Source organism: Streptopelia decaocto, assembly GCF_964273445.1.
Source record: "Streptopelia decaocto genome assembly, chromosome: Z".
Taxonomy (NCBI): Eukaryota; Metazoa; Chordata; class Aves; order Columbiformes; family Columbidae; genus Streptopelia; species Streptopelia decaocto.
In genome coordinates, this window is record NC_138657.1 from 70,023,826 (window position 1) to 70,032,676 (window position 8,851).

Consider the following 8,851-nt stretch of genomic DNA (forward strand, 5'->3'; position numbering starts at 1 on the left):
AGCCAGAGTATTTTCAAAGCCTGAGGAGACCTGTGGCACTTGCAGCGTGTTTTTTCAAAAAACAGCTCTGTGACTTCACAGGGAAGTAGGAAAGATGGAAATTACCTTAAGAACTCAGTACACTAGGACTCAGTCTGCATTTTCCTTTCTGTTACAGAAGTGGGGAAATCCAGATCAGTCTACTCTATACTGAACATTTTTTTTTGCAGCTGCAAATAAACTTGTGTCATGTGCCACTTAGCTTATATCCTTGGTCATTCAACTGTTCTTCAAGAACAGTTATTTGTTTTATGTAGCTGACATTCTTCCTCACTTTCCTTCTTCCCACATCCCAGATTTCTGGAACAAAACTTCTCTGACATACCATCCTACCTATACAGAACTTCTCTAAGCAACATTTACTTGATCACCAAATGACCTATTAATCCCTGATAGACCTACGTCTTTCTTTAATCAAGTCTATAGTTTCTCCACCATGTCTACCTTGTTAAGCAGTCCAGACTTACCTCAAACTGTCAAGAGCCTCTGTGACTAATTAATTATTCTACCTTATCAGTCTTTTAAGAAAGATTTTAAAAAATGAATGACTTTTAATAATTACTTCAATCACTAAAGGTTTCACTTTGAAACCATATTGTCAGTGAAGAAATAAAAAATTATCACACAAAAGAACTGAAGTAAGGAAACTTCTCATTCACTCAGCCCAAGAAATTACACCTAGTAGCATATCATCAGCTTCACATACTTCACACGGTTTTCCTCCCAAATAATATTGCTTTATTTGTGGTTTGCCACACCCTACCTTGCCAAGCATAAATACACACATAAACACACTGAACAGAGAACAACCTCATCAAGAACAACTGGCAGAGCTTCTTTCTCTCTGAAAGGAGGTGCCCTTTTCTAAGTCTTTCCAAATCTTTCCTAGTCCTGTATGTTTCTTTCTGACCTCCCCCTTTCCAGTTTAGGAAGCATGCCATGTGCTTTGATCATCAATCCAAAAACCCCTTTATAGTCTCAGTGTTATAAAGAGCAATCAGACTATGAATGGAATGAAAATAACTTCTTCCTTTTCAAACTAGTGTAATTCGCTAACACATTGGCTACATACAGAAGTTGCATTTGTTAAACAATATTAAAGAAACACAATCCCTTCCTTGAGTTGTAATAGTGAAAATGTCCATTTATGCCTCTCTCTGTCTCAAGGACTGGGCAAATGCAAAGACAGTCATGCATTCGGGTTTTAGCTGTGCTTACTAATTTGTATCAAAGAATTCCAACCATGGAACACCTTACAAAAGAATCACCTGAAGAAAACAAACTGTCCCTTAACTGATCTTCACCGGAGTCCAGCCAGACCATGTTATGGTTTGACACATATGTCCAACTAAACATCCTCAGAGCCATTCAATATGCTTTAAATAAATGCCATAGACTTTGACAGATGTTAGAGTACTTCCATTAACTTTTCTATTTCTTAATTGCCCCTGTTGAGTGGGAGGAGCATTGCTGTGTTAGATACAATGGCAATTTAAAAACAACTCATCTCCTCTACAAAATAAAGCAAGTTGAACTAAAGGAGGAAGTAAAAAACCTAACAGTTTTTTTTTGTCACAGATACCCCTCTGTCATTCCAATTGTTTTATACTGTCATATTCTTTTTTATACTCAATAACTTTTACAAAGCATGCATTATCTTCTCTGCAGAGAGATCCTATATAGTTTTTGTGGAACTTAACTGGAAAGATACTACTTAAGGTATATATTTGCACCTGACTATAACATCAAAGGGAAAACACACTACCTAATTTCCTCCTCTTCTCCTATCACTTTTAAGGTGAAAATTGACCCTTGTTATTTTTTCCATATTTGCAAAGTGCAAAAGCCTGTTTCTAGAAGCTCAGGAGATTTTCCTGCCGGAAAATCACACTGCACACTTTGGATATTTCTGCTGCCTGCTATAGGAAGCATCTGCATGCAGAATAAAACAATTCCCCTTTCCAAAACACACTGGAACTGCATAAATCAATACACTGTGTTAAAATAATCAGATTCATTTCATATCTTTAGTTCACTGTTTGCAGGTAAAAGAAGATGAACAAATGTCATGATCTCAGCAATAAGAATAGACAGCACTTCTTGAAAATACACTGATAGACGTGTTAAATGTTTGAGAAAGGATCTGATGTATTTAATTGAAAAAGCATTTCCCTTGCTATAGTAGTATGCTGCATGTAGTTATGAGGAATTATTTTTTTGTGTGTGCAAACCTTTAGCAACCCAATTTTGTTACATAAATATCTTAATTTCTGTGATTAATCCTGTGTGTATCACCTTCTTTGTCCAGCTGCTAAGGCTGCTTAATAAGGCTGTTATTGCTCTTAAATGAGATAAGCCACCTCTGGGTCTATGCTTCCAAGCTGTTTGCAGTAAAAGGGGAAACTGTACTTGACAGAGCTGCTGTTTTGATTCTCTGGGCTTCAATTATGGACAGAAAATGGTGCCTCTCAGAGCAGAGGAAATGGATGTCCAGTAAATACATGCTGAAAAAAGACATATTGTGATAGAGCCTGATCGCAATGAACACGATACTCATTGCAAGAGCAGCAGCATAATAGTGGTCTGGATATGCACAGGACTCCCCCAGGACCTCCACAGGCTGACCAAGGAGAGCAGCTATGGGGGAACTGGAGGATGAATTGTGAGTGACAAGCGCTTATGGAAGAAGATGCTGTAAAGGAGTAGGGAGAGAGTCCACACACCCTTCACAGCATGGAGAATTATCTTACAGACTGTAATAGTGGATTTACTTGTGGTTTTCCACAGGCTGTGTCAGAGTAGGAATAGAAATGTTCAGCCCCTGGAGCAGCTGCAGCAGGAGTGAGTCAGGAATTAATAGCCTTTGCTCTCCTCCTTTCCTCGGGGGAACATCTATTTGTTGCTGTCTGTGACTGTCTTCTCAAGTCTGTGCAGATGACCAACAGCTTGCCTGGGAACATAACCCAGATTTTGAGCAGTGTAACTGTCATGTAGGCAGATACTGTCCCCATGCGCAAAGAGCAAAAGATGGGTCCCAGGGGGAGCACGGCCAGGGTTGCTTCAGGCCTTTCAATAATGGAGCTCAACAAGGACCCATGGCCACTGCCAGCAAGCACTGAAATTCTGTTCACCATCAGTGATGTCCCTCAGGGCACTGGCCTGCCTCTGAGGAGAATCTCAAGGGGAGTCAGTATGGCTGAGTTAGTGTTGATTAGGGAGTAGAAATCCTTTGAAGGACTAGCCAAATGACTGGCCTTATCCTCCATACAGGATCTCTCAAAGTGCATCAAGTTAAGCCCTCGGGATATTTGTACTAGGCCTGTGCAAAGCCCTTTTATCACCTGCAGCTGAACAGGAGTCATCCCTTCTCCCCAGATAAGCAATGGTCACAATGACCCAGGCATGATCACTTCTGAGCTGGATTACTCTAATTCGCTCTGTCAAAGGCTAAATGCAGGTTGTGCCAAATTTCTCCATTTCATCTGCGATGAGTAAATGAAGGCCCTGCTCAGTTTTATCCACTGAACCACAGTCATTTTCAGAAGATAGCTTACAGCTTTGCTCCTTGTACTCCACACAGCTAATGTGTGGACAAAACCAAACCAAACCAACAACGAAAAGAAAACTCCAAACAAAGAAAAAAAAACAGCTAAATATGCCTAAGAAACTATTTTTCAACCCACTGCCTGCCTAGAGAATTCCCTGGGGCAATGCAGCTCCATGCAGGCACGCGACAACCAAAACCAGGAGGTGCTCAAATGAGAGGACCCAAGTCTAGCACAAGACACTACAAAAATACAGTTAAATGCAAAGTACCACAGTTTTAAGGAAATTTTAGAAATTCAGAAGAAAATTGCTCTGCTCTGGTGTGCTGTGGATTTTTTGTATAAATGAGCAGCACTTTATCTTCAGAGATTTCCAAAGTTTGTGTGGATTTTCCCAGGCAATGGCAGACACCTCTGAACTTCGAAAGGGAATTATTTGCACTAGTGACACCAGAAGGATGTTTTTAAGAAAGAAAACCTCACTTTTTGAAACTCCAGTACAGATTTTCACAGGTAGAAATGTAGAAGTCTGAAGTGGGGCCACAGCTCTTCTCCAACAAAAGCCAGTGCCAGTCAGTGTTTGCTGTGATCTGCAAGGCAAGGGCACTCAGCATCTGACAGGATTTGCCCATGACTAGACCTGAACCTTTAGCCCATGCAACAGATTTGTTGTTTTCTTTGGAATGAGTTCCAGGATCTCCATTAGCTGTGCAGTTTATAATGGAGTCAAAAGTTAATCCATAAAAATCATTTCCTTTGGCTACCGTACCTTGAGGACATCTTCTTTTTTGTGAGTATCAAACACTGCAGTACAAGGGCACAAAGCAGAGTACTAAGTGAGCCAAAACCATCATCTTTAAAGGTGTTGTGGATGGTTTCCAAGCAGGTAATGAATCTTTTTCCAAGCCCACAAGACCAACTTGATTTCAAACCTCATCTTTTGCTTGAGATGAAATTAAGGAGTTGCAAAAGCATTTCTTACTGTGTCAAATCCTTGTTCTTGGAAAACATATTACATAGCAAACGTATTACATAGCAAAAGCTTAGTCTTACACTTCCAGCAGTATAGTGCCTGCTATCTGAATGTATTACCTTCCATAGTTTCTTTCCTTTCTTCTTCCCTTCCCCTCCCCTCCCCTCCCCTCCCCTCCCCTCCCCTCCCCTCCCCTCCCCTCCCCTCCCCTCCCCTCCCCTCCCCTCCCCTCCCCTCCCCTCCCCTCCCCTCCCCTTCGCATGTTCTTACTTGGTCTACATGGGCAACCTCAGTGGAGGGACTTGAACTAAGAAGCGTAATGTCCTGTGACTGTAAAGATCCAAGTTGTGTTGATTTTGGGGAAAGAGAAGGATAAGAGAAGATTGTGATGGTTATGGGATGTTTTAAGTCATTAGAGGGTGTTACAAGAAAATCATTGTGTTGCTGTAGTGCAACAAGAAAGCAAAGCATGAAATGCAATGGAGACACTACTTCATCCACCAGATGCTGTGGAGTTTAGTGTCAACAGTTAATATAAGTAATTTTAATTCTTCAGTTTAATTAAAGAGAAAGTGGAATTTCAGGAAAATTCCCTCCTGTACAACCATGAATATCCAACAAAAAATACCTAATTTTGACAAACTGTCTGTCTAACAAATGACTTTGGTGAAACTAGAAGCAAAGCAGAACCTGCTAGAAGCAGCCGAGTTGTAGTCCTTCCAAAAAGACATTGAAACCTCAGGCATGTTGTTATCACATTCCCAAAGGAAACTGGGAACATCTACAGCTAACCAGTGCTATTATTTACCCAGTTAGCATGCAACTTAATGGGCTATAGCTTGAAGAGAATGGATAGTCCAATTCCCTGAACAGCTTACTTTCAAGTTGCTGGCATGCAGGAGAGTGCTTGCCACTGAGTGTGCCTTGCTCTTTTAATCTATGCTATCTTAAACTACCCAGCACAGATAAACCAGCACAACACTGTAACAACACCTTCATTCAGCTGCAGGGTGACATCCTTCATTAAGTGGCAAGGACCATCTCTCTTCCCTTCCGGCAGTAAAAAGCTTAATAACAGCAAAAGCCATTTATAGATTTCTCCTTATTTTGACACTCTCTCTGTCTACATTCCTTTCTGTTACTAAAATCAGAACGGATTTTTCCTATGGAGAATCAAAAACCTCTACACAGGCTACCGTTTTTCTTAACAAAGTATTTGTCACTACTGTAGTCACTACTGTTGAGCAGAAATGCCTCACTAGTCAGCCACACTTTAAATCCCTGGGCTAAAAGAGATCTCAAGTGGCTGGTGGTCTCAGCAGCATAGACTAGTCGTATGAGGATCTTGGCTGCTTAAAGTGCTGGAAACACCACTTCCCTTTGCAGCATTAGGAGAAGAAAAATTAACTCTAAAGACCAAAATATTCACTGAGTATCATCTCCTATTAATATGGGTCTTGAAGCCTGTATAACTCAGATCCAGAAAAAAATGCTGTCTCCAAAATCCCTTGGATCCCTGAGGTCTGTAGCTAAAGAACAGAACGCAAAGTCCCTAAAAATGCAAAGAGCCAGTAAGGTTAATCAATCACTCTTGATAGCATTCTTTGCTGGTTTTGGGGTATCTGCAGAAAATACAGGAAAATCTGTATAATGTAGGCACTGAGCCATGCTCTAGTTGATTAGAAGTGCCAGTACATGAGGCAAATGCAGACACTATGACTTGATCAGCACTAGTTTGAACCATATATATTGGGAATACCCATAGGCAAATTTGTTCCAGAGAGGTACTTAATTACTGACTTAATTTTGCCTGTCAGTTAGAATTATATTAGAAGCTATATATGTAATGTAAACCTTACAAAACAGAAACCGAATAACTACATTTTGGCTCACATTAGAACTAATAACCGTCTGTGACTGCTTGAACAGGCTGGCCATCACAAAATAGATTGTGTATCACAGCAAAAAAGCAGAGTGTCATTTAAAAGTGTTTGAATAAACTTATTTGTTTATCTGCTGTCTGATTCTCAAGTACACTAATCTGTTGCTCTCTAGCTAAACTGTTGGAACACTTAAGCAGAAAAGCCCCAGATGCAGCTGTGGTTTCCTTGGCTTACCCAGGAAGACAGGGAAGCAGCATAAATTCCCTTCTCTGTTTTACTCCTCCTCCATCCATACTGCTGATGTACTTATCATTAGTTCTGGGTAAATGTGAAAGAAGCCAAAACGCTTTTTCAGTTTCAGTAGAACCATCTGCCAGCTCTTTACCATCCAGGTACACTCCTGTTCAAGGATCTCCTGTCATATTAATGTTATTCCTTTTGAAACAGCTGGATCACAAAATAAAAGACAAAAAATAAGCCAGGTTTGAGAAATATGTTTGATAAGCAGTGAGATAAAAGACACCTAAGAAACAAAGCTCTGCACAGGTCTCATGGCCTCTGGCTAATGGACTATTTAAGTTCTATCTCAGCATTGTCCTTTTCCACTACACATTTTAAGTATTTTTTCCAAAGTTGATAATTTATAGCTCCTAATGCAGAAGGCTTGCAGTGTATCATCTGAGAAGATGAAAATTTTATAGCCAAATGAGGAGGATAAAGGTATTTTCATAATCAGTTCCTGGTCAGTTCCCTACAACCATGGCTAACACCAGAACTGAGAAATCTGTGGAGTGTTTAATTAATTTAGTATAGTCCAATAGAGGGACTATGTAATTTATACTTCCAAAATTTGGTTAAGGTTGTAATAAAGCCTAAGGTGTTTGTTTTACACTGGGTTCAGGCTGTTGTTAGCCCTCTGCTTTCTTTGAGGGTTATTTGAATAGAGGGTCCTCACAGCTCATCAGCAGCTGGTGATAGGAAAGGAATGGTTGCTCTTCTGATTGTGGAGTCTCCTCTCACCTTAGGTCAAGGAAGCCCAGGATCTGGTCTGAAAAATGAGGAGTGAAGTCTGGAGTTGCATGATGACTCTGTCATTTTACACCTTACCACACTCAGAAACACACAGGCTGTATCTTATATCACCTAACGTGTAAGTCACGTTTCCCTACAGTTCTAGCAGTGATGTGTGCCATTAACATAGGTGCCTTACCAGCTTATGTTTGACTGCTGCCTGTCAGAGAGTCAGCTGTGCCAGTCCAGCTACCTCTCCTATAAAACAGAGAAGTAGCCTTTGATTTTTGTTCTGCTGCCATTGGAATCCCTAACAAGTGGTCCTCCAAAAAAGAACATTTGACATAGCAATTTGAGATAAGGAAGTCTGCAGCAAACGGAACATAACATCTGTCTCAAAATCCTCAAGAAAATAGCCATAAACAGCACATCTACATAATGCAGTTTTGTTTATAAGTGGTCATGTTGGTGGTGGTGGTGCCCATAATAATAACAACAGTAGTTACCGTGAGATAGGCAAGGTTTGGGCCAAGAGAAAGAGACTTTCTGAAAGTTCTGCCCTGGAAAGAAAGACTGTGAAGTCAACTCATCTCCTTTTTTAGTTGAGACCAGCAATGTTAGACACCTTAATAGACATTTATTGTAATGATAAATGTCTTGAGACTATGTGTTAAGTCACATCTTGGCTTCTGCTTCCCTTTGAGACATTAGAGGCTATTAAAGTACATCACAATCACTTCCCAATTTTTATAACCTGTCATGAACAGGTTTCTGGAATTGTGTGAGACAACACCCACAGCAGTGGATGGATGATGAGTGTGCTCACCAGCATCGTCTGATTTGGACACATACTTTTCCACCAAAAACCTGCAGAAAACTCCATCAAAAAGTAAGCATATAGTTGGCTAATCAGTCCAGTGTGGTGACTGCAAAATGTCCTGTTCTGTATGGGTTGCCTACAAGGAAAACTAGGGTTTTAACTACCTGAGATCAGAATTTGATCCTTAGGAGCAAACAGTGCAAACAAAATCATTTTATAACATCTAATCCTGTATTGGGTAACTTTAGCTCAAAATCACCTTATTAGTCTAAGGCAAGTTTTCGCACAAAAGATTGGGACTTCAGGTGTAAAGTTATCAAAACACCACGCAGGGAAGGGGATTCAGACCCTGCTGTCACTCAGACTGCATTCCCACCAGGGACTCACATGAAGGGTTGCCTCACTCAGGTGTGTTGCCAGACAACAAAAGACTCCTCCAGGTAAGAAGCACATCCTTCCCTCAGCAGACCCCATAAGCCCATACCCTTATACCCACCTCCAGGATCTCCAGTTTGCTCACACCAAAAAGGAAGATGCTTGTGGCATTCCTCGGTTCAGTCCTTGTGCCTAAGGACCTATC